Source organism: Mesitornis unicolor, unplaced genomic scaffold (genome assembly GCF_000695765.1).
Source record: "Mesitornis unicolor isolate BGI_N332 unplaced genomic scaffold, ASM69576v1 scaffold800, whole genome shotgun sequence".
Taxonomy (NCBI): Eukaryota; Metazoa; Chordata; class Aves; order Mesitornithiformes; family Mesitornithidae; genus Mesitornis; species Mesitornis unicolor.
The window spans coordinates 1-26,527 of NW_010157343.1; the positions used below are offsets into that span (position 1 = coordinate 1).

The 26,527-nt window shown below is 40.4% G+C and overlaps 1 long non-coding RNA gene across 1 annotated transcript; it reads right to left on the reverse strand.

Moving 5' to 3' along the window:
• Nucleotides 1-601: 601 nt before the first annotated feature.
• LOC104535191 lies at nucleotides 602-14,116 on the reverse strand. Its single transcript, XR_728103.1, has 3 exons — nucleotides 14,062-14,116; nucleotides 12,616-12,778; nucleotides 602-704 (listed from the first exon to the last, which is right to left on the reverse strand). It is a non-coding gene; the product is annotated as an uncharacterized LOC104535191 (long non-coding RNA).
• Nucleotides 14,117-26,527: the final 12,411 nt, after the last annotated feature.

The following is a 26,527-nucleotide window of genomic DNA, read 5'->3' on the forward strand; positions in this document are numbered from 1 at the left end:
ATGGGCATCACATTTGCAAGCCTCCAGTCAAGGTGGGAGAGAGTAACACTGAAGTAACAACTTGAAGAACCCCTTTGAGGATGTTATCTTGGTTTTGTTGAATTGATTTTCAAAATGCCCTCTTAACCTCTAATTTGTATGATTTAAACCTCAGTAAGCATCTGGACAGAAATGACCGCAATTTAAGGCTGTTTTTCCAAATTACATCACATGGAGACAGTCTAAAAACCACATTGGTGTAAGATGGTTCTCATTTCTTTAACACTGCAGGAGAACACCAGCATCTTTTCATCAGTACTTGTTTCCTCCTCTGCAATTTTAATGAACACTTTCCTTTGGAAAAGACTCAGTTTACAAATTTTAGCCCCCTATCACTCCCAGGTTGTACGTGCCAAGACAAGATAACAACCCTCACATTTTCCAATCTCATAAAATTTTCAAGACATTCTTTTAGGCAATTTTCAGAAATTCAAAGCATGAAATAAAAGGAAAAAGAGAAAAAAAAAGAGAAGAAAAATAAGTATTTTGCAGTCAATTCAACATCTGGCATTCAGCTGCATGCAGCTAACCTTTATGTTTCCCTTTCTTCTCCTTTCTGGTGCTGCCAGTCTGACAGCTCGCAGCTGCTGCCTTGGCTTTTTTAGTCGCTTTTGGAGCTTGGGCATCCACCACCACCTTTACATCTTCCTGTTCAGCCTCCTGCACTGCTTGAGCGATTCAGCGTAGCCCACCAAAAAGAAAAACAGAGAGAGAAGAGAGAAACAGAGAGAGAGAGAGAGAGAGAGAAGAGAGAATGAATTGAGACCTCTGTGAAGGCATAAAAGAGTAAGCAGACATAGTAGAGTTTGGTATTTCAGAGAATTCATGCAGAGAAGAGAATCAAATAAACCAGAATTTGCAAAAGCTACAGTAAAAACCTGAAAGTGTTAGGTCAGCCGGGATGTATTTCCTAACTTTCTTCCTCCTTCCAGCAATGTATCAGCTCCTTTCAGGCCAGCAGTGACATCAGAATATGAATGTGTTGCTGAGCCAGGAAGCACTTTTCATCATAGTAAAGCTCTGCCAGGTTGATCATCAATAGTGGCAGCAGAAAAAATTTATTTATACTTTGTAGTGACTATGCTTAAAGCTACATCCTAACCCCGTAAACAAGGAATCATCAGAAGGTTGTTTTCAAAACACATCTTGCACAATTGTATATATCACAGTATGGATGAGTAGAATGGCCATGAATGGTGAAACTATACCCAAGCTGAAACAAAATCCCCTCCAACTTTGTACCATACACAAATTAATTAATTCCTTAGAAGTCTCAATAATATGCATGGCATAAACTCTGAATGTCAGCATAATTCATCCAATGCTAGTTATTTTCAAATTAAAAAGAGGCTTTATCATTTTCTAAAAGCATGACACTCTTTGAGGTCAATATTTGAATCTGTGAAACAAACAGACACAAAATAACTCTTTCTTCTGGCTAGGCCAAGCCTTGGAGTGAAATAATACTGAGTTTACAAAGGGATAAAAGCAATTACCTTTGTGAAATACATAAACAAATCATCAAATTGCACACCCCAAACAAAACAACCTGTAGGTGGGCACTAAGAGCTAAGCCCCACTGGCTTCACATGGTGACTGTGGTTTATCTCAGAAGAACATCACCCTGGCACCTGGGGCCTCCGACCATCCTTTTCTTTTCCCCAAAACTAAAGTGCTTTCTTTGAAAGGATAAAAAAAAAAGGCCACTAAGGAACTTTACGAGAAAGAACTGGTTGCTCATAAAATGACTTTAAAAATATCCTGACAAACTTCATAAACCCCCAAAAGACCAAATGATGCTCAATGACGTGTGGACTGCCAGTAATCTCTCTTTGAAGGGGGAAATTCTCCTTAGGCTTCTGGTCTGTGAGGCAGCTTTCCTGCTCACCAAATCCTTAATGCACATGAATAGCAGCAGAAACACCAAGGAGGTTCTCAGAGGAGTAAGATGAAATGGATTTAGCCACGTCTGTGTAGACTGCATCTTAAAAACCCTACAGCTCCCCTCTCCAGCACAGCAATCTGTTATAAGTAGCGTTACATTCACAACACAATTAGCATCTGAGGCACTCAATAAACACATGCTCCTTTTCTCATTACACAGAGGAATAGTTCAAGTTGTATAAGGAATAGATATTAAGGAACAGACATTACATTAGTAGAGGAGTGACTAAAAGCCCACAGAAACAGCTTGGCACTGCCCAGCTCCTCATTCCTGTCCTCACACACTAATCACAAGATTGCAGTCCCTTTGCCAAGTGTAAAGGAGCCCTGGAAATGAGTAGGACATAACCAAAGGAGTGAGTGCACAGAGCACCAGGGAAAACGGCAACATGAAAGGCAGTACACAGGGTGCTATTTCCACAGGCATGGCAGCCTCAGACTGAGCAGGGAACCAAACGGTCCCTGCTCCACAGGCTTTAAATAGGTGTGATTCGCCAAGCCAGCAATCTGTCCTATACTCAGTCTCAGTATCTCTTTAAAAACTAGTGTGTGTTCTTTACATTGTTTTAAAGATGATAATCCACACTAAAATTAAATTCAGTACTTTACAAATGACTTAAGTTAAATGACCAGACAGTTCTCTAAATCCCTTTAAATACAGCCATATTCACTCAGTCAGATGAAGTATCGTTTACTTGGTCCAAAGCAATGGTTAATCAGCAAAGGATGAAATATTCCAACATTATTAATTGAAAACTTAGACTTATCTTCACTACCTTGTCAGCCATCCTTTGATCTACCAAGTAAAAGCCTGAAGCTTTCTGAATTATTTTGTCTCATAACTTTCAGCAAGAAGTATCTGGTTATAAATACAGTGATGGAGCCCCAAAGGAAAGAGAACGAAGTATTTCCTCCATTGCTTTTCACTACAAGGCAGATAACAAGATTTCAGTCCAGTAGCCATTATAAGCATGTACCATGACTGCTGTCCATGGTAAACAGGACTTTCAGACAGAAGTGAAGGAGGCTACAAAATAAGATTTAAACCATAAATGTGCACATACTGCAGCTGGGTAGATGAAAGGAATTGGCACAGAATTTTCTGTTTCTAAGGGATGTTTTCCTAAGCTTTAACATCACATTTAAAGCGTTACCTCTAATATAAAGCCAAATCAAATCCCAAACCGCTATTTCTACCACAAAATCATCTTATTCTTGAAATACCCTTCTTCAGCAAGTGGCAGACCTCGGCTAAGGCTCATCCACTGTCTAATGTTCTCTCTTGTCACAGCAGATATCAAAGACATAGATATCACATAGTTTTGCTATGGACTGTACAAATTCAGTTCTGGATAGCGCCAAGTTCCAGGGGACTTGTCTACATACTTGGATTTAAGTACAGGGTAAGCACTGGTCTCCCCTGCCTGTAAGTGCCAACCTCCCCAAATACTTCACATGCAAGTGCTGCCCACTGCAGTGGGCAGGAAGGGAAGGTTATGAAGCACAGCAGCTCCTGTCACCAGGGCCAGTCAAGACTTCGATGCTTGCAGAGGAGAGGGCAATGGGCTACATCCTGAAGCCTGTGACCTACAAAGAGATCTGTGGATGTGCCTTGCTCGGTGGGTCCAACAGATTTAGATGTGGAGCAAAGTGAAGAATGCTGTTTTTTCTTTCCAGTGCTTTCTCCTGCCCTGGACAATTGTAAGAATGACCATTTCTAATACGCTCCACACCCACTCTGCAGCTGGTTATCAGCATGTGGAGCTCTGGCCTTATCAAATCAGCACTCATTCTAGTCTGCCTTTGTGGAGATGAAGCAATTCATAGAGGCAATGTTTATCCCCAAACACAATGTCAGGGGATCAAATGTCTCCCCCTCTGCCCTTTACTACACCTTTGCATCACAGTCTGACAAGATTTTCCCTTCTCAGCAGGACAGGAGCCTTGAGGCAATCTCTAACCTGCATTCTCCACAGGCTCTAGATAGACCCAGGAAAGAATTTACAGTTCCCCACAAGAAAGCCTGAATAAAGAAAATGAGATAAACTGGCCTCCCTAGATAATATTCACTCATATGACAATATGATTCTGTTCTTAGCTGATTGTTAAAAAGTTAAAAACAATGATAGGCAGTACCACAGGATAAATAAATTAAGAACCTTAAATGCAGCTATACGGGGATGGACAGTCACTCAAAAATGCCTTAATTTCAGTACAAAATGAAATCTAGGCAACTTTAAAAATCCCTGTTGTTAGTTATCTTAAAGAACAGCAGACTACATTTGAAAATCTAACCCAATACTCCATATTTCTCATCCCAAATTATTAAAATCTTCACTGAAAAAAAACTCCACAGATTTTACTTTTCTATTAGAATTATTTGTACCAGCATTTGCATTTAGACAAGACGAAAATGGAGGAGCACATGTTGTGGTGAGACAAAATCCCAAACGGCAAATAACACTGGACTCTCAGATCTGGTGTTTCCTATTTGGACTCATAAATTACAAGGAATAGTTTTGAGATAAATGGCAAGCTTTCAAATACACAATGACATTATTTTAATTTTAGGGTTATGCATGTCCATTAAATCAAGTACTGACTACTAAACTCAACACAGTATTAGAAAAAATACATTTTGTGAGACAGAAAAGAGCACAGACTGCAATAGTAATTCAGAAACTGAGCTGAAAAGAGAAACAACAAACAGAGAATCTATTAACACAGCACGAGGTGAGCGTAGAAGGATTTGCATCAAAGCAGAGAAGGGCAGCATCCCGGCTTTGCCTTGCATCACTCATGGCCTAACTGCTACCAGTGCAAAAAAGAAGCCTCTCCCATGAACCAGTTCTGCATTGAGCACTGCATGGTAAAGGGATAAAGCTACAATGCACAGTCAAACAAAAAGAAGCAATCTGTAAGTAAGTGAATAATCTGTGGTGCAGATAACACAGAACTGAAAAAAATATTGAAAGACAGTAAGTCACTCATGTGACTTCATGTGACTTCATGAGTGAATGAAAATGAAAAGCACGTTTTTCCATCAGACCTTCCTGATGGGAAGTTCACACAGGAAATTAGTTTCAAAGTAGCATGCAACGAAAATGCAGATTTTGTTTCCATTTGCGTGACCACTTTTCTTTATATGAGTGCCCACACACTCTCATGATCTTAGGGGAAGAATCAAAGAAACAAATCTGTGAATGAAGTGAGGGAAAAAACTCAAACCCCAAACAAACAAATAAAGGGATACATTAAAAATGTGCGTGGTATGTCTGGAAAACACCTTAAGTGGAAAAAGGCTGAATCAGATGACCAAGTATGCCAGGCAAATAATTGGCTCCACTGCGTAAGGCAAATATTCATCCTATTTACCAATGTCCTCTCAACAGTAAAAGTGAAATCCAGAATGAGCATCATGCAAAGAAAGATAAACTACAGTTCAGCCAGGGAGTACCTTAACAAATCAATGCAAATTGGTTGTCCTTTTCTCACTGGTGCCTGAGATGCTCTTGTGTTTCACTACAAGAATGGCTTGCTAACTTCCTTAGTAAAGTTCGAGCCTTACTGAATCTTGCTGCTTATTTGGACTGACATCTGTTATTACTTTCTTTGATCAACTTAGATTCTGAACTGGTCTAGCATTTCTACAAGCAACTAAAAGACACCGGATTCTACCAGGAACATTCTGAAGATGGGCAAACCCAGTCTATTTTCCAATGCAATAAAAATTAGTTTTATACAGACAACAAAATTATTTAAATACAAAGGCCTGAATTAGTACAAGGACTCTGGTATGTTAGGTACTATTTAATCACCTAAGATTTGATTTCTGCTTCAAAATGCTTACAATCAAAGGCATCACTCCTCCAACTAGTAACTTACAGTCAGATTCCCAGATTCCCAAAAAATTATACTGCACACAAATTCCTCACGGCTCCTTGCAGTTCACCTATCTAATACTGGTGTGCTGATCAGGCTGATTTCACAAAGAGGAAAATACTTCTAAGTGAAAATGAATGTGAAATGGGCCGAGAAAAAAGGAACAAGTGCACATGAGAACCTGGAGCTGCTTAAGGACACTATCAAGCACTCATTGCTATAAGATTTCCTCAGAAAGAACAAAGGAAGGAATTAAACAAAAGATTCTTCTCAACCCCCAGAAACCGCTGTCTGCCCCCAGGGAGGGGGAAAGAAAAGGGAGCATGTGAAATGCAGAGTTATTAGCAATGAATTACACTCTCTGGGAAAGCAGACAACTAATAAGGAAAGCTAAAAATACCCATTAAAACCTATGCTAGGAAGATTAAGGACAGTGAGAAATTACATCATTATTTTGTGTATCGGGGCCCTGGGGGCACAAGTAGGTTTTAATGGCCCTGACAAGCCTCCCTGGGTCTTCCACCCACGCCCTGCCCACAAGCCGCAGGCTCTACTCCAGCTCAGCTCAGGGTGATGCTGTAGGTGTGCTGCTTCCCAGCTGTGTCTCCTGGGAGGACACTGGCATGGCGCTGTAGGTAGCTCATCTGCTCGAAGGACTCCCCGTATGTACCTTGCAGACTTGTCCCCTGGCCCCGACTCCTTTCTGCCCTGACTGGCACCCTGGAGCGCCCCGGCCCCAGTTCATCCCTTGCTGCGTCTGGCACTGCCCAGGCTCCCGTTGGCAGCGGTCGGCTCTGCCCACCATGCTGAACGACAGTGTTCCCTCTGCCAGGGCACTGCCCGTGCCGGGGTCACCCTCACCTCCTGGACACTGAGATTCTCAAGAGAAGAAAATAATGGCTAGTCATGAAGTAGTAACTGAAAAAATCTGCTTTAAATGGAACTTTAAAGCAAAGAGAAGAGAGTTTTTCAAGCAATTTTGAGCAATTGCCTCTAAACTTCCTCCTCAAATCTTTCAGTACCAAGAACCACAAAAAGGCCTCTAAACCACTTGCTACCCGCTGCTCTCTGATCATCGCTGCCGGGTTGGCTTGTTTATTTTGGAAGTGTACTAGCGCAGCAAGGACTGCTGACACATCAAAAAGAAGCTTTAAAGGATGAAGGTGAAGAAAGTGTGGCAGAAAGGGAGATTTCAGAATATATGCTTATTGGAAGTTAAGCATTTTGCCCACATGATACTTGGAGTGCTGCCTGATCTCTCAGTATTAATAGTCTTGTGCACAGAACATTCCTTGCTACCTTCAAAAATTAAATTAATACTGTCTCATTTCAAGGTCAGTGGCAAACAGGGATAGTGAGACAGTTTTGATGAACACACAAATATACGGTTATTTAAATGCATGGTTAACTGATGTCATCTTGTAAAGTTGACAGCTTGATACTTATCAGAAAACCCTCTCATCATTCATGGTACAGGAGCAGAATGACACATCAAATTTAACAACTCAGAGCTATGACTTGTCATTGGAAGTCTGTTCAATGTTCTACACCACCATTACATCTAGATGTGCTGCCAAACATCAAAGCAGGAGAGTAAGAAAGTAATTTTGCCTTTCTACACATAGTTAATCTAGATCTCTAAATTGGAAGTTGTCATCAATATTACTCTGAGAGTATCTAATTGAAAACATTTTTAATTTAAAGTCTTTGCAATAAAAAAAAGCCACAGCTGCAACAAAGTATGGAAATATTAATGAAAGCGTATTTGGCATTCATTCAAATCTCTGCCTTCCCCAGTGCTGTGAAAAACTGCTCCCCAGCGGAAATCCACCGTTTTCACAGAAGTAAAAGTACTCCTCTGCAAAAAAATGAGCTTTCATCATTTGCATTAAATGTAATTAAATAATGTAATTAAATTGTTGCAGTAACCAGTGTATCTCCGCATGCTACTTGGCTTCTGAAATGCTCAGCATGTATTTGCAATCCAGATTGAAAAGAACTGTACTCACAGCAGAATTCTGCAGTGTCATCTCAGGCTAAAATGTTTGTTCAGATCTTAAACAAACTTCACCAAATAAGTGGTGTAGAGATACAGGAAAACAAACCAGCAGATGTGACTGTGAGGCATTACAGAATAGTAAGTAAAATTTAATAAAAACTTCAAACAAAAAGGTAGTAATATGTCCTTACGAAGGACACTGAATTGAAAACAAACAAGACAAAGCAGTTTGTAAGTGATCTCTCCTACACAGAGGGATTTATTCCATTGAATAAATGACTCTGTTGTCTTCTATATACAATGTAAATTTAATAGCAATACAAAATGTTGTTATTGCTTCTTATTTCACTATTTTAATGATGAAATGGCAATGAAGTTGTATTTGGTACTGCAAGAAAGAGAGGCATTACTTGTAATAGTACCAACTGGAGCCAAACATCATGGAAGTCAATGGAAGGACACTTATTGCTCAAAAAGGCAGGCAGAAAATTTAGGGTCTAACCTACAAGTGTGGTCCCAAAACTGTATTAATACCTTCATTTCAGTGGAGGGGTGGAGATGGAGGAGAAAAGAAAGGGCGGGGGAAAAAAAAGACACTGCCTTCATAATTTTACATGAACACTTTCTGTTACCTCCATATACTCAGTTTTGTCCTGGACCCACCTAGAAATGCTCCCATGAAAATATTTCTCCTACTAGCATGCCTGCGTTCCTAGATGCACAGATTAAGAGGTTCGGTTTCCATGAAAATACTTCTAAAATTCTTTGCCGGTAACAAAAGCAATGTCCTGCACACTTGGTCCTACCTGATCTACAGATGCTGACAGGAAAGCACTGTGTTACCACCAGCTCATACTCCAGCTCCAATGAACCTCTCATGGACCAGGGAGCCAAGGATTCATTTTATCTCGAATTGGCCTGTTCAACTTGACACACGTCAGTTCCCACAGGTAACAACTACTTCTGTTGTTATTGACTGATTAGGCATTATACCAACAGCTGGAAGGTTTTAAAATATACATACTACATGCAAGTCAGTTACAAGCTACCAGCTCTGAAGACTTTTCCCTGTAGGTGAAACAGGGGCAAGAACTGAGAAGAAATTATCTGTTTGGATGCGTGCACATGGTGAATTCTGCAGAGCCACTTCCTCAGTGGAAGGGTACCCATCTCCTTAAAAGTCTCACCGCATCCAGAGGAATTGCTGGTAACACTTGGCAGGGGACAGAGATACCATTTCATCCTACCAACATGTCACCTCTCTGCTTTGAAGGTATCTAAGAAAAAATTACGGTGATCCTGGCACTACTCCTCCTTACTCTGTGGAGACACGCTTTCAGCAGAGCCGTTTTGTTATTTATTAAACTAACAAAAATGAAACTAAAAAGATCCCTGTACCTGCTCAGTTTCATACTGGATTAAGCTGATCCCAGCGTCTTCAACCCTGAGCCACACAAGGGTATGAACGCGATGTCTGCATTATCCCCTTTGTGAGCTGTACCAGCTGAGCTCAGTCACAGCCCTTCACTAATATCCCTCTATGATATTGCATCTCAGATTTATTTGCACTTCCCTTCAGCTCTAGATGAAGCAAAATACATATGCAGTCAGAGGACTAGCAGCAATCACCCTGCAACTCCCCGCAGAGCTTCAAAAGCAGCCAAGGGCTCCTTTAGGCAGAAAAACTTATGATCAGTTTAACTAGTGAAAGACGCTGTTCCAGTGTATCTACCTACAAATAGCTCACCAGGCCTATGGTCTGTTCCAGAACAAAAGTGACTGGCTTTTTACTCCACACACTGATAATTATTCTGGAATGAAATGAGTTTTTATTCCAGAGTAGGGTTGCCCATCAGGGAACCACTGCAGCACAGACAACAGCATCAGAATAAGCTATGGCAGTGTATGAAAGAAAATTTCTAAGCACAGAAAGCCTAACAACTCAGATTGCGGAGATATTATCTCTGACCTACTTTGCTCAAAGTACCATAGAGCTATCTCCACACAGACATCCAATTATTTTTTGAAATCAACAAGTGCTTTTGTGCTACACAGAATTAATACAAGCTAAAAAAGAGAGTAGAGGAGGATGATAGCTGAAAAGAAGTGTTCTTTTTGTAGCTTTCGCAGTACAGGAATTGATTTCACAAACATGCTCATCCAAGCAATGTAGCTCATTCAGTAGACCTTCAACTGCCATCAAAGAGTAATTCTTAGCTTAAAATCAGCATGCCCATAACAGAAACAAATGGACGGAAAAGAGCAGAATAGTTCTTTAGAAACAGCCCAGCTGTCTCGTGCATCCGACACTCCCACATACAAATGTTTTCATTGAAGGGGAAAAAAGTGCCAACGCTGAAGCTGAATACCTTCATTAAAAATGGCCATCAAAACCTATCTACGTACCATGCAAAGTGTAACCTAAGACACTAAGCACGTTCCCAGAGAAGACCACACCAAAAAAGGACACTTCTGGAGTTCTTACAATGCTTTCAAAAGCAACATTCCTAATAAAGGATTTTACAAGGCAATAAAACACTTTACTAGGTAATTAAATTCTCCTAAGTTGGCTTTTCCTAACTGCACAGTTTATTTACAAGCACAGCTGTCCCTGGAGATTAACAAATTCTGCGTTGAACACGAGAAACATGAGTGTGGTTTTTTGCTTCTCTAAAACCTTGTGAAATCTTGAAGAGGTTTGAGAGACAAATTTAGAACAAACTGATTTAAGGAGAATAAATCATTAAGTATTCCAGTAAATGGTGTGGTATAACATTATGGGAAGAGTCACTTCTATCTCAAGAGCACAGTTAATCTCACTTAAGTCAGAAAGTCCACTCTGGTGCAACCTGCTGCAAAATTTAGCTCAGTTAGTGCAGATACGAAATTTGCTACAATTTATGGGACAACAGTGTCTGTTTCTCTGATCTGTGAAAATTAAAACCTTGCTCAACTGGCAATACAGAAGGTTTAATATATGACAGCACCTCTGCACCATAAGATACTATTTCTTAGAACAGCTCTGTACCTTCGATAAGTTATTGAGTGAAAGAGGTGAGAGAAAAAAATGTTTTCTCTAACTGAAAAATAATAAAAAACCCTCAAATTAAAATTCTATGCTAAATAAAATTCTTAGGTCAGACTGGAAAGAAATTTAGTTTCATCTTAAAAATTTTCTTTCCAGACCCTGATAAAAAATTGTTACTAATGCCTTTAACATTCATTAGAAAAACACAATTAAAATAGTACTAAGAGAAAAAATAATTCTCCATCTGAAAGCACTTGTGGTAGCCTATCTGCATGCAGAAGCAAGATGAAAAAGGTCCATTATTAATGAAGCCTTAACATTTAATCAATGCAACTTCCACTTTCTAACACTAAATTCTGTAGCTGTAACAACACCAGAAAAATACCGCCAATTGCAAACTGGGAGTAGAGACTCTGAAAACTGCACTTCTCATAGCATGATTAGTTAGTCCAGTAAATACCTGCTGCCACCTTGTTGTCAGCTTGGTGTGACCACCATCTGAAAATGAAATTATTCGGCAGAAAAAAAGTACAGCATGTGCAGCATATGTGATATAGATCTGAACTGAATGATGTATTACGTTTTTGCTTGGTTTTTGTTTTGGGTTTTTTTTAAACTAGAATACTGGTTGATTTTGGGTTTTTTTCCAAGGCTGATTCACAAAGGTGTCTTGGGTTTTGGCCTGAGGTTTAGCCTTAGGTTTAGGCCTGAAAACGGCCAATTGCATTCCCAGTACCAGCAGACTACAGCTCACGTGCATTCCCAGTACCAGCAGATTTCAGCCCATGTCCTCTACTCTCTTTTTTCCTTGTACTAATTCTGTGTAGCACATACTCATCAATCCTCAAGGAAGGATGCCTTTCCCTATTGAGGCTTATGAATCCCTTATGAATCAAATTTGCCTCAATGATCTCCAAAACAAGAAAATTTGAAAATTACTGTTCTCTATAACTCTTGGAGGGGTTAGCAACCTGGAACAATATCTACGAGAGACACAATATTGAACAAGGGTTACCCAAGCTTTGCTCTTAGAAATCCTGAGCAAAAGTATGCACCTACTCTCATTAGGGGACCAACAAGCATGGGCCATATGAGCACAGAACTAAGTAATGACTGGTTTCCTTAGGATTTACTTCTGATTATTAAATTCTTTGATGTCTAACCGTACAGAAATGGCATTATAATTTTTCCCTATGTCTGTGATACCTGAAGTCTTTCTGTCCCTTCTGGATTCTGTAATCTTAAATAAGAAAGCACAGACCACGTTGTAAAAGCAACTCACCTATTTCAATGAACCTTGTAGAAACGCAGTATCTTTGAAATAGTTATATTCAAACTTAGCTGAAATTAGTTAACAGGTTTGAGATTTCTCAGTAAGGCTTAAGCAAAATTATGTACAGAGGAATACACAGAGTGGAACAGCATAAGCTTTACTTCAATAGGAACAAAGGCTGAGGACACTCAAATATTCATGGCACAAGGGACAAAGCCACTCTCTCTCCCACACAGCACTGAAATGGCAGCTAGTTACCTTGCTTCCTCCTGTTAGGCTAGCATTGCAAGTTCTGATGCTTTTATTCCCAAACTCAAGTGAAGTACATCAATTATTTACTAAAAAAAAATCCAAAAAACAACCTTTGTTCTCAGTAGAATAAGTTTAACATGGAAAGTATCACACTATGACTTGCAACAGATACACATGCAATAGATCATACTCATATACCATGATATATGGTGCTGCTGTTGCTGTTAAGATATGAATCGACCAATGGTGCTTGTTCCTCCGAATGTTTCATCCTGCGCGTTCTCGTGCGACTGTCCACATTGGACTGAACCATTAATGGCTCCTGGCGCTTTTTCTTCTGCTTCTGTTCTAGCAAAGCTCGCTGAGGAAAATAGAAAGAAAAGCATCTGTTACTGGAATCCAAACTGTAGCCATCTATGATGAAAAACAACGGGTATCTTTACACCTCCTCTGGTTTTCCAGTGGCAGCAGTTGGCAAGTGGGATATTGGGATATTGGGTTATAGGAAATCTTTCCAAAAAAATCACAACCAACCCACTGCTAAAACACCTTCTGCTGAAAACAGCAAAGAAGTAAAATAGATCTTTCTGAGCAGTCTACCAGCTGCCAGACCTGGCTTGGAAAGAACCTTTGGGAAAACAACAGTGTGAGAGCATTGGCTGTGAAGCAATGAGAGGGTAGGTAAGGCCATGAGGCAGGGATGCCAATTTAAGTTTCCGTAAATTAAAAGCAGGTAATCTGCTAATTAGAATCAAGTGATAACGCTGGACATGAGCCTAATTTAACAACTACACAAGATGAACTTTAATTAAACTCTTGAATTTCTCAGCTAGACTGCTGAAAACCAAAACCTTCAGCATCCAATGGGACCATAGGCACCTCTTTCTTTGAGCCCTCTTCTGCAACCTCAGAGAACTTAACTGTTCATTTTACTTACCTATTACCTTATCATTTCTCTGCTCCTGTACAGTGTATTTTTGCTTTTAGAAAGGAGACGGACTAAAACTGAAGAACAAGAATGGAGAATGGACTTTTTCAGCTCCATAACTTGTGTGGAACACCTCAACATGACTTCAAAATGATCAGAATCTAGTATAGGATTGTGGCATATATAGCAAGTATTTGAATTTTAAAATGAGATGCTGGTAGACATGCAAGCTGATAAAACAATGGGAAGAGAAAGGTACACAAAAACATAACATTAAACTCACAAGGTTTAACAATAAACATGACAAAGTTTCATGAAAAGGGCACCACAGAAAAAAATCAAAGGAAAAGTGGAAACCTCAAACCCCATTAAAACTTAATGGCAAATTTCTCCGACCCTTCATGGGAGGGATGCTGAATCACTTTCTTGTACAAGTCATGTAGGAATACAGTAGCAGACTATGCAACGTAGCACACAGTCCCACTTGTTTGCAGCCACAAAGGCAAAATCCATAGAACAAAAAGGAAAATACGTAAAAAATGTAATGGAAGTTAGACTTCTAAGCAAGCTGTAACCTCCACAGACCTCTCTTTTGCATTCCCTCATCAGAAGATGCAATTTTCTATCAATTACTAGATATATGTGTCAGTGATTTTGTTACTCCAAAACCTAGACATGTAAGTGTAGAGCAACCAAGTTCCCCTCCAAAATCTTACCTGCCTGTCAAGCTTCTGCTGACGCAGGCTGCTCCCCTCATCATCCAGAACACTGCAAAGACAAAGATTGCATAATTGGAATAGATTTACCACTCAAAACAACACCCAACAGCAACCATTGGAGCGAACTCTTGCAGGCGCTATCCATCTAAAACTCTCACTGTATTTCACGGAAGTTCGACTGCCCTAGCTTGCAAAAGTTGGCTCAAGAGAACTTAAATGCAGTCCATGAAAACCTGAAAAACTCTGGTTCACATAAACTTCAATAAAAATACATATTCAGCCAGTTCACAAAGAAATGCAAAATCCACTGTCTATAGCTTTTCTGCTTCTCCGCTTTCTTCTAATGCAAAATGTATACAGCAACAGGGTTTGCTTAAAACTTGCATATAAAGCATATAAAGAGTGAGGAGCGTACAAGAGCTGCTTAGCAACTCAGCAGTATTTAAAACTACATTAGGAAAATTAACTGTCTAATTTTTGCACACTGAAAACCACAATTTATTCCTGAACATCTGAAGTCACACTAATTGCCACACACTCCAATGTGTAGAGACTGGCAAGACAAATAGCAGTGTGCACTGCCATATTTCTTTCTGCTAATTCGTGCTAGTTGAGAGATTAGCTCCTGCACATTCAATGACTTTCATTAATTAAATGTTAAAAACTAATGGCAGTGAAATCAGAAAATTCTTTTTGTGAAGTATTTTATCAAACTACTGACTATATTTTACTGGAGAACAAAGGCCTCTGCTGTAAGAACAGTATGGTTAAACATCGAAGACAGATAATTAAAGCTTTTAAACCTTAATATATCATCTACAAGAAAAACAGTTCTATAGGACAAAAAAATAGCCTCTTACAAGTAGGATTCATTTGCTCTTACAACACATCTTTATAAAAGATTAGCTCCCTTTTTATAATCACTCTTAACAACCAAAAAAAGAAATAAAAAGAAAAAAACCTAGGACAAATGAACCTGGATTCTGACCTACATGCAACTGAATTCTATTGCAATGGAAATTTAATTTTTAAAAAGTTACTTTCCATGTATTAATAGATACTCTTCAGGAGACAGCAACATTATAGTAGAGTTAGATAGCACAGCTCATAAAGGCAAGCAGAATGCCACCTTTCCAATGCCAGCATTATCAAAGACCTATAATTAGGCACTATTCGTAGCATCAGCCTTTCAGAAGTTATGCTCAGCCTGTATGTTACGAAAGGCTGATGTTCGACAGAAGGAAACTACACTGTACAAGTACCTCAGGTATGAAATTACAGTGTCTTGTAGAGGTAATGCATTACTCATAGTCCACAAAAAAAAAAGAATTAAAGAAAAACCCCCTCGCAGTCACAAAACTGTTTTGCTTTACAGCAAGCATGCTTGGTTTGATAAATTACAGACACAAGTTATAAAGGGAAAACAAACATTCCTCCGTGGTATACAACACCGTGGTTTTTTCAAGAGTGCTTCACTACAACTGCAATACATATTAGCTGCACTGCTAGAAAGGAAAACTATCCAAACAGATATCTTTGGCCAAACAATTGAGTAAAAGATGCCCAACTATAAAGTTTCAGGCTTAATGGCCTGAACAAATCCTCCTCATTTAAGACAATGCTCGAAAAAATGCCAAAACCATGTAATGATGCTAATACAGACCATAAGAACTGCAGAGGCAGCAATGAGTATACAGCTGTAATACCCAGAGAGGTCAAGAACCAGCATTGCTCCACTCCACCAGACATTTGCAGAGCTAAGGAGAAAACGCTGATCTCTCCTCACCTTCTGCTTTATAAATCTGACTATGCTGACTCTCTCAGATGAGTTAAATGAGCTATACATGCACCTCAGGCATTTCCATAAACCAGCAGTTCAGTAATTATCTTGTCAATGTAATGGTTTCCAGTATTAGGCTGGATTGGCTATAATTCTGAATTCTGTATCACAGATAAGGTACTTTCCCATGACATTGTTCCCTGGCATAATATACTGCACGGAACAAGGGAGAAATGTCCTTGGCTGGCTTCTGAGCCTTACTTGTGACTCTCTGGGAAGCCACAAGAAGCTAAATTCAGGTTCAGGTAAACAAGCACAGCTCCGCCAGGTCTCTTTAAGCCCAACCTTGTAATGGTAAACACGGCAGTTTAAGTAACACCACAGCTAACATCAGTCAGAGGAAAGCTGTGATTTGCATCGATTCAGCGTTCCATGAATGCAGAGCAACTAGCAGACACACCTAAGGACTGCCAAAGAAATGAATCTCCATCCAAAAACTGTGGATGCTGTAATGCTAAAACACCTCTCCATATTGCCCTTCTACTGCAAAACGTTGTTTTTAAAGTGTCTGAATATATGCAATCAAAGCTGACACCAAAAGCAGCATGCCTTGAAAACCAGCTGACAAGCTCGTCTGGAACTTCCAGGTCCTTCATCCTCTCACTTTGTATTTTATAAAGTTCTGGGTTGTTTTCCACAATCCTTTTGTAAATATGCATTAAATACAAGCCTTGCATTATTTAAGCCATAACATTCAACAAGTAAATTTAAACTTCAGCTTTCTTCAGTCATACCCATGTTCAGTGGAATAGTTATTTCAACAATTCTCCCCTCTCCCGATTACTGGACTTGGACAAGAAGGGTGGCCTTACTCCCACCTGACAGATACGTCACTCTCTTGAACCCTCACAGTGTAAAGAAGGCCTTAAAAAGAATCTCATTACCACCAACTCTGTCTATTTTAACAGTTACGCAAGGCCAGCATCAGTAAAAAGCTATAGCTCTGTTCCTTCTTGATGCCTAAATAATCATTACACAAGTCCAAATACAAAGAGAATCCAAGGCAGCCTATCCAACCTTCTGCTATGATAGCAGAGCACTCTATTTCAAGACTCTGTACTTTGTTAGTATTTTCTACAGACCAGTGGACCTTGGAGTTGCTGATTAGTAGCAAATATTTCACCTTCCCTGATTTTCAATGGAAGAACTTTGCTGAGACTGAATGAAACCCAAGATTTGCCATTAAAGGACAACAGGTTTTTTTAAATAAATAAATAAATAAATAGATGGATGAATGAATAAATAAAAAAAAATGAGTTTTGTTTTCTTATCAATTCCCGAAGGCCCTCACTCTTGCTGCCTTTAAAAACACCTGCAGCACACTTCAAGATGTGTAAACCACCACTGATCCTTTCTCACACTTCAGTGAAGCCTTGCAGAAAGATTTAGCAGACGATCTGGCAGTCTATGCCCTCTGACAGACGCTCCAGGGTCCAAGGTCTGAAATCCAGAGAACCTACCCTGTTTGCTTTGGAAAACACAAAACTCGAGGAGCAGAAGCACAGCCTTTGCCCCTGGTCTTTGAAAAGAACAGAAATCAATTGCTCTTTCCTCTGGCAGAGTTGTGTACATGCTGAGGACCCAGCCTATCCTGTCCAGTTTCAGAAGTGGCCGTGATTCTGGTACTACTCAATGGTCCAAGTAACTGTGATGGTCAGAGACTAAAGGCCCTGTACAGCTGATGGCAGTCACAGCGTATGGCTGTCACAGGGCAGGACCCCTGCAGGAAATAATCTTACAGAGAGAAAGGCTGTTAGAACAATTCTGCCTACATGTTTGATGTGATGCTAGAAAATCCTAGCAGCAGCATGAAATGCAGTCAGTTTTAATAGAGAAAAATAATTTTATAATTCATTAAACTGAATTACTGAAGAGAATGCATACATATTAGCAATCTCCTGAGCATACTGAAGCATCCTGCAGATCCAGCAGGGTTCATTTTTACTCTCTTTTGATCAAGTATCATGTATTCACCTGTGATCCACACTGTATCTACAGTCAGCAGGGACACTGTTACCAGATCAGGTTGCTCTGAGCCCCATCAAGCCTGACCTTGAATATCTCCAGGGATGGGGGGCCCGCACCACCTCTCTGGGCAACCAGTTTCAGTGATCTACCACCCTCATAGCGAAGAACTTTTTCCTAATATCCAACCTAAAACTACCCTTTTCTGGTTTAAAACCATTACCCCTCATACTATTGCTCGAGGCCCCAGTGAACACTTCTTCCCCAGATTTCTTATAGGCACCTTTCAGGTCCTGGAAGGTCACTATAAGATCCCCCCAGAGCCTTCTCTTCTCCAGGCTGAACAACCCCAACTCTCAGCCTGTCTCTGTAGGAGAGGTGCTCCAGCCCTGTGATCATCTTTGTGGCCTCTGGACCCGCTCCAGCACTTCAATGTCCTTTTTGTGCTGAGGACTCCAAAGCTGGATGCAATATATTCCTTCCAGGGAAGGCCCATCCATCTACACGTAACTTGAGCAACGCACCCATTAGAGCTTACTGGATCTGGATGTTATGCTTAAGAAGTCAAGCCTATAGGTACATATCTTAAGCACTCATATTAGCAGCCTGGCCCAAGGCTCACAGAGACTTAAGTATTAAATTTAGATAACATATTTTCACATTTTGAACATGGCATTAGATTAAAATATTACCACTTTCTATTATCTAAAGGGAAATACATTAAATGAAACCTTTTGTCAAAGATTACTTTTCATACACTCTTTTTAAGACACAAAATCTGTTTTACAGAGGCAGTTTCAACATTAAATTCAATTTACATAAAAATAACCAGGCTTTCTATACTGCTGCATGTCATAATGAAGACAAAAATATAAGCAAGAATTTTAGTATTCTAAGCTCTTCATAACCTGTATTCCTTAAAAATAATTTAGAGAGAAACCCAAGACCAATCAGGTTTTAAGGCTGAAGCTTCATGTAATCATGAGGCTCCATAAATTTATTTCTGAGATGAAGGCAGGAGCTTCTGTAAACCAACATCCTGCTACATTTTACTGTAACTCCACATGGACTGATTTCAACTTAAGTAAAATTGGAAAAGCCTTAATTCAAATAACCACACATTTCGCAGCAAGTACTTCACCTTTACTCCATGAACATGCAAACTACTCACATTTCAGTAAGCAACTGCAAGAAAAAATAACTAAGAAATGTTTTCGATTAGAATGTGCAAGATGCATGTAGTCACTAATTTTATTTACTTTTTTAAGAGAAGCCTAATACAGTAAAGCAGCTCTACTCTTTCTGCCTGCCAAATGAGGCAATGTTTCTGTTCCTTTCTGACAAAAGAGAAAAGATTATGAGGAACTGGATAAGAAAATATTACTCCTATGTAAAACACTAAACCAAGAGCAATGGAAAACTAGAGGAGATCTCAAGTTTCTTCTGTCGTATCATCAACTGCAATTCAAAAATAGCACATGACCAAACCAAATAGAAAAAAAAAATAAATACACCATACCAGACTGATCTTGAAGATCACTCAGATTTTTTCCATGCACTCTTGCTGTGAAGCAAGCTGGTCTGTTGCTTTGTTAAGAGACGTGGGTCATGGAGTCTTTTAGAACAAGGCTGACTCAAAAGGACAAGAATGTGTGTAATGTGCCATTTGAATATTACGAAGTCTCTAAAAACATATGAAATAAAATTCCTGCAAAGAGATAGCACTTGGCTTATTGGATACCATCTGTCATATTCACCCAATTACACTTCTCTATAATCACTGTACTTCCATAAAGTCTCTGCAGATCCATAAAACCCAACTGCTCTGGATAATGTTACTGCTAAGCTTTTAGGAACAGGCTTTCCAGCAGCACTGATGAAAAGCTACTGTAAAAGCCCATTAACAGGGTCGGGGACCTGCAGGCTGAAGTCATGCTCCAGAGGGAACGGCACACAGTGAGGTTCTTCGAAGATGCAAAATCCAATGAATTCTTAACCAGTCAAGCCAACAATCTCTATAAATACCCAACACCTGCAAGTCCTCACTTAAAATAAGGTCGGCTCCCCCATGTACACCATATGTTAAATTCACCAGAAGCCTCTTGAGAGAACATTATTATACCACACAAACGTCCTAATCAAAGACTTTTAAATGAAACAAATCACTCTGAAAGATGGTGAGGGCTCCCCTCACGCTAGGAATCATCAAGGTTTTCTGACCCCAAAGCAGTTGCTCAGTCATCTGATACAAACTAAAACCTGCAGCTACTATCTTTATGTTAAAATGAGTAACTTCTTTCCTGGGCCATTTAAGCAAGCAAAAGTCTGGCCACCTTCTCCATCGAGGAACAGCCCAAGGACATTCAATCTCAGTTTGCCCTTCTACTGCCAACAGCAACAGCAGCAGAAGCTCTTGGATTTCTCCCATGCCATACCCATACGGCAGAGAGGGCAACAGCTTACAGTTACTGGTACACCCATCAGTTACCACTGAACTGACCAGTAAAGTACAGACGCTGCAACCGCTGCAGAAACGAAGACTGCATTTCTACATGGGAAGCTTCAGAGGAATAAAACTGTTTTATTGTGAATCTCACAAAGTAAATCAAAGCATGTTTGTCCAGGAATACAGCACTGCTTCCCCTGCCTGTGCAGCTGTTCTGAAGACCCTTAAAAAGACTAAAAGAGATAAAGCAAAAGGATAGGGGGACAAAAAAAAGGCAACAATAGGAACACAGATATTTGTAGCAGAATTATCAGCAGCAAGTCAGCCACAAAACCCAAGAAGATACAGATCATGCACTGTGCAAATGATCCAAATGGCACTAAAATTAATGCCTGCAGGGCATATGGCTGAAAGCAGAGACTGAATTTGTAGTTGTACAAATAATTACAGAACCAAATACTTTATTTTCTTTTCAAATCCTGGCTGGCAAACTAGTTTAAAAACCAGTAAATGAACAAGACCTTACTGAATTGTTGGTCCCATTTGCTTCAGTAAAATTTATCTAAGTGTCCATTGTACATTAAGATGACTCTCATTATGTCTGTCCAACAGTTCTGTTCTGGGGATTTTAAAAGAACCAAAAAACCCCTCTCTAGAACTATATTTTTTCCAGTAAGTCCATGTAGAACACACATTTGTTAATACTTTTTTCTTCCATCCCTCCTCAGTCATATGATAAGTATTTGCACCTGGGCAAGAGATAATATCTTTATCAACACCCTGGAGGAGACAACTGAGTGCACCCTTGTCACATTTGCGGAGAGGACACCGAGCTGGGGGGATCAGTCAATATATTTTGGGGTGGAGCTGTCAGTCAGAGGGACCCTGACAGGCTGGAGGAATGGGTTAACAGAGCCTTATGAAATTAACATGGACAAATCCCTGCACCTGGGAAGACTCCCCCACAACGATAAAGGCTGGGGACCGCCTGGCCGAACAGGGCTTGGGTTCTTGGTGGACAGCGAGCTGGACATGAGCCTGCAGTGTGCCCTGGCAGCAAAGGCACCCAAGAGCATCCTGCGCTGTATTGACAGAAGCACGGCCACTAGATAAGGGAAGTGATTAACAAACATCACTCCTTTCTCTGCACTTGTGGGACCCCATATAGAAAACCACATCCAGTTCTGTGCTGTCTGGTACTAGAAAAATGTGGATCATCTTGAGCAAGCCCAAAGAAGGGTAACCAAGGAGGTTTGGGATCTGGAGCACTTGTCCTGTGAGGAGAGGTTGAGGAAGCTGGTTTTGTTCAGTCTGGAAAAGGGATGGTTTTGGAGAGACCTAATCACAGCCTCCCCCAAAAGGTTGTGCAGTCTCCATCCCTGGCGTTGGTGTTTTCAAGACCCAAATGAATAAAGCTCCAAGCAAACCAGTCTGACCTCACAGCTGATCATGCTGTGAGCAGGACATTGGACTGGAGAACTCCAGAGGTCCCTTTCAGCCTTCAGAAGTCCCTTCCAGATTCTGTGAAGAGTGTCCTTGCTTCGGATGTCATATAGAACTAAAACATTAGCATCCCAACTGAGCTACATGCAATCAGATTAACTGAAAGAAAATGTAACGACAGGAACACACATTCATAGGTCTGTTTTTCTTAATTCCACATAGACAATTGTTAAGCTGAACTCCAGCCAAATCCTCAGCATGACCACACAATTGTATTTTTGTTCCGTTTCAATTAGCACATTTCATCAAAATAGATCTCCAGTTGTCAGGACTTCAGAGGTAAGTAAAACCAACAGATATTGTAGAAATCAAGTCCTCCAAGTATTTCACTTTTTTAAACCATAAATCATCAGAGTCAGGTAAAAATATATGGGAAGATGGGCATATTACAGGATATATATAACCAAGAACTGGCCAAGGGCAAACAGCCCAACGGACTCTCAGTGCTGAGAAACAGGAGCTCTACTGTAGACAGGCTTCATATTAATGAGTTCAATCAGAAAACTGCTATTCACCTTCCAATAACAAAACTGAAGTCACTGGGAAAAAGAAACTACAGGTTAGGATCTGAAATGTCTAGGCTGACAGCTTTCAGTAAGGATGGTAAGGAGACAGTATAAGATCTAATGAAAGGAAAAAACAAAACGATTTCCTTAAGTACAGTGCGTGTTTTAAATAACTGAAACTACAGGGCTGTCACTATTGCCCTGTAAAGATCAGCTGAACTAATATTTGTAGATTCACTCTCTGCAGTTATACAGAGGTGAATAAGATAGCACACAACGTTAAATTGCAGGTAATGAAAATAACCCCCAAAGGAAGAGTGGATGGCTGGGCTATTTCTTGCCCTCCCTCAACACATACAAACTCTGAATGCAATGTCAGAAAGAAAATCTATGTCCCAAAAGAGGTGAATTTAATAAACATGAATGATGGAGCACAAACACACAATAGCCTTTAGGTATGTGCGCTACGCTAAAATTACATTTAAAGTAGATCAATGAGAAGTGCCCGAATAGAAGCAAGTTGGGAAGGAAAAAAAAACAACCAAACAACCCTGACCTGGAGATACACTACCTGCAATGCAGATGGATCCAGATGACAAATGACACGACTTTCAGGAAGTACATTTATTGAAAACACATTACTGCCAAACACAGGAAAGATCCAGCTCTAACAGTTTCTGATTTCTCTTTCAGTACCAAACCTCAACCAATATTAACCATTTAAACAGTAAAATACATGCACAAATTAAACCAACCCATTAATGTACAAAGCATCCAACCACAACAAACAGTAAATTAAATGAGCAGAAACTACGAAAAAGCACTGTCTGGATAAGGAGACTGCACTTACACATACACTGCCGAGCAAGAGTTCTCCGCCTGGACCTCAGAGGACCACGACAATTCCTCTGTGCCAGTGCTGCTGCACTGGTAAAAGGTGTCACCTAGAACAGACCTCTGTGATTCTGATCTGGAGAAGACTGTGAACCTCTGCGATCAAGAGAAAACCTGCGTACGACGACTGCTGGCCCCTTTCCCTCCCTCTCTTAAACCTGTTCTATGAAACATGATTTGTCCACTTGGCAGCACAGTGGACCTATTTTGCATCCAACCTCCCAAGACACCTGTAAAATGAGATTAACAAGTCTTAACACCCCTTGGAAACACCTTCGTGATGTAAGAATGAAGCATTACAGCTACAGTAATTAACCTAAAAACAATGCTGCCCTTTACAATAATCGTATTACCAGGGAGTGTTTAACAAACAAAACACTGATCCCAACGATAGGGCCAATGCTGCAGGTGTTCAGCGAGGCATCTCCCTGCAGTAGGTGTGTAAACACAGGCACAACTATGTAGATTAAATACACTGCTGCTGAAAGAGATTATATCTGAGGTAATCCACTAATGCAGCAACTTATTAACAGATCCCATTGCCTGCCTATGTGTTTAGGACAGGATAGGAAAAAGGCACTGTTGTATTTCTTGGATTTTTAAAGGAATACTAAAATTAAGGTATCAATTTACTGAAAATGAGAAGGTGAAAGAGACTACCTTGACTCCCTTTAACAATCAAAACTGAAGAAAAATACAGTTAGAAATTACAATTCTGATAGATGTCAGTGAAATGAAACAGCCAAGCTCCTTTTTCTTTTTTACAGGTGGTTTTACAGTTCCTATAGAACAGCTTCTGAGGGAAGACATGTCATTTCATAAGAAATACTAACCCTGAAACAAAATATTTTGTCACTTTTCCCCCCACACTACTATCTTTATACTCCAATCTACTATTCTTTTACTGAAACTGAAGAAAGTAGATTTTTCATTTCGGTTTGAGTTCGTTCTCTGTGGTTACCTTCTCTGCAAGAAGTGAATTCTGACAATCCTGGACATTTTCAGTGAAAAAAATGAGTTTGTCAGATCCTGGTGCCCGAGTAGATGATACGGATTTCAAGACTGATAAGACATTGATGGCTGGCAAAAATAATAAACACCATTTGGCCTGGATTTTGTACCCAATGATGAAAACAGAGTCACTATTTCTACCAGCACTCTGGTATTCCATAGTCTGATCCACACACTTGGGCCCTGATTCTGAATGATGTTAATTCAGTCCCATGAAAGTGTTCCCACTAATTTCACATGGCATAAAAGGATGTGTGTGGATCAACCCTTTCAGGTTGCCTTTTTTAATGATAAACTCCTGGAGACAGAGAAATGTTTTCACAGTGTGCATATACGGCACCTGCAGAAGACAGGCTCTTTTTCTGATGGAGTCTTCCAGGTATTAATACAATCTTGGAAAAGCTTAGTAATAATAAGGTTGGGGTGGTGACTACAGTATTCAAACATAATTTCAAAAGCACACATATCATCTTTTCTAAGTTATCAATTGAAAAGATGATCTTGTGAGTAAACAACCTGAAGAGCATTATTCTCCATCTCAGAACTAAGCCAATCCCTTTCCTTAGCTTCTGTGTGCAACCAGAGGTGGGCACGTGGAATGCACTCTCAAGACTCAGGAAGTGGCAGGAAAACTTGACAGCATGGTCAGGGTGCTTTCTGCAGCTGTGAAGCAAACGGCCACTGAGGAGCAATGGCAGACAACCAACATGGGAGCTTCACTCACAGTAAATTAATGACTGGCCTGTGAAACGTGGTCCCTCTAATTACCTAAGCCAATCATTCTTCTGGGATTTTACAGTGGTGGCTATCTGGATGGCACTGCACAGTGAACAATTCCTTTAGGGTATATGATCCAGAATGGAGGACTTAAGGACTGACATTCATCCACGAAGGCTTCCCAGCACAGCAGACACCAGCAAGACCTGTGAGCCCACCCTATGCTCTTGGCCTCCACTCAAGAATTCTGCTCCTTGGAGAGGAGGTGGAGGCTTTACCCTACAAGGCTATGGTGGGCCACCACAACAGGCTCCTGCCAATGGCAGGGCTGGTCAGAGAAAAATAATTTTAAAATACTGACCAGCTTCAGATTTTGAAGTTTGACATCCTGAAATTCACATCTGCTCTAAATCAGAAAGAAAACCAAAAGCACTCAAATTTTCTATAGAACAGCTAAAACACCTACAGAATTGAGCCCCCTGGCAGCCTTGGGATCTCTAATCCTATGCCTGTCCACCTGCCTGACTGCCAAAATCAGTGACACGGAAGGCCTCGGGAGCACTGGCAGCTAAGAGTACATGAGATGGGTCGTGTATTGTGGAGGCTGTGAGGGGCTAGGCAGGTAAGCAGCCAAAAAAATTCCCAAAGGAATCTTGCCCCATAAAACTTTCCTAGGATCAAGCTTTCTCCATGAACCACTTTAAGGCAATAAACCAGCAAATGCCGATGAAAGCTCTTACCACTCCAGCACTACTACTATGCAAAATAACCAGGTGGTATTATTACTTTATTATCATACTAATATTATAGTATATAATGTTATAGGAAACTGGAGAAAGCTGGTGAAAATACAGCACAGTCAACAACATCTCTGTCCCTCATGAGATTTTCTGTGTGTTTAAGACTATCGTGTTCCACACTTCAGCCATCACACGCCGGACACACATTTGACCTCTCTTTGCGGCACATAAATCCCTTTCAAAGACACTATTCAGTCCAGGCCATGTTGGAAGAAGGTAGCACTACAGAATTCAGACTACTGTCAGGCAAAGTGTGGTGGCTCTAGCACACAGTTGGCAGAATTATCTCCATTATATATTGCTATCTATGAGTGAAGGAGAAATGCATGCATTATTATAGAATATTTGTTTCCAGGGATGGGGCATCTACCATCTCTCTGGGCAACCTGTTCCAGTGTTTCACCACCCTCACTGTAAAACATTTCTTCCTTGTATCTAGTCTGAATCTGTCCTCTTTCAGTTTACAACCATTACCCCTTGTCCTATCAGAACAGTCCCTACTAAAAAGTCTGCCTGATCTCATAAGACCCCTTTTAGTATTGAAAGGCTGCTATAAGGTCCCCCCGCAGCCTTCCCTTCTCCAAGCTAAACAGCCCCAACTCTCTCAGCCCGTCTTCATAGGAGAGGTGCTCCAGCCCTCTGATCATTTTTGTGGCCCTCCTCTGGACCTGCTCCAACAGATCTATGTCTTTCCTGGGCTGAGGACTCCGGAGCTGGACGCAGTACTCCAGGTTGTGTCTCACCAGAGCAGAGCAGAGGGGCCTCCCCTGACCTGCTGACC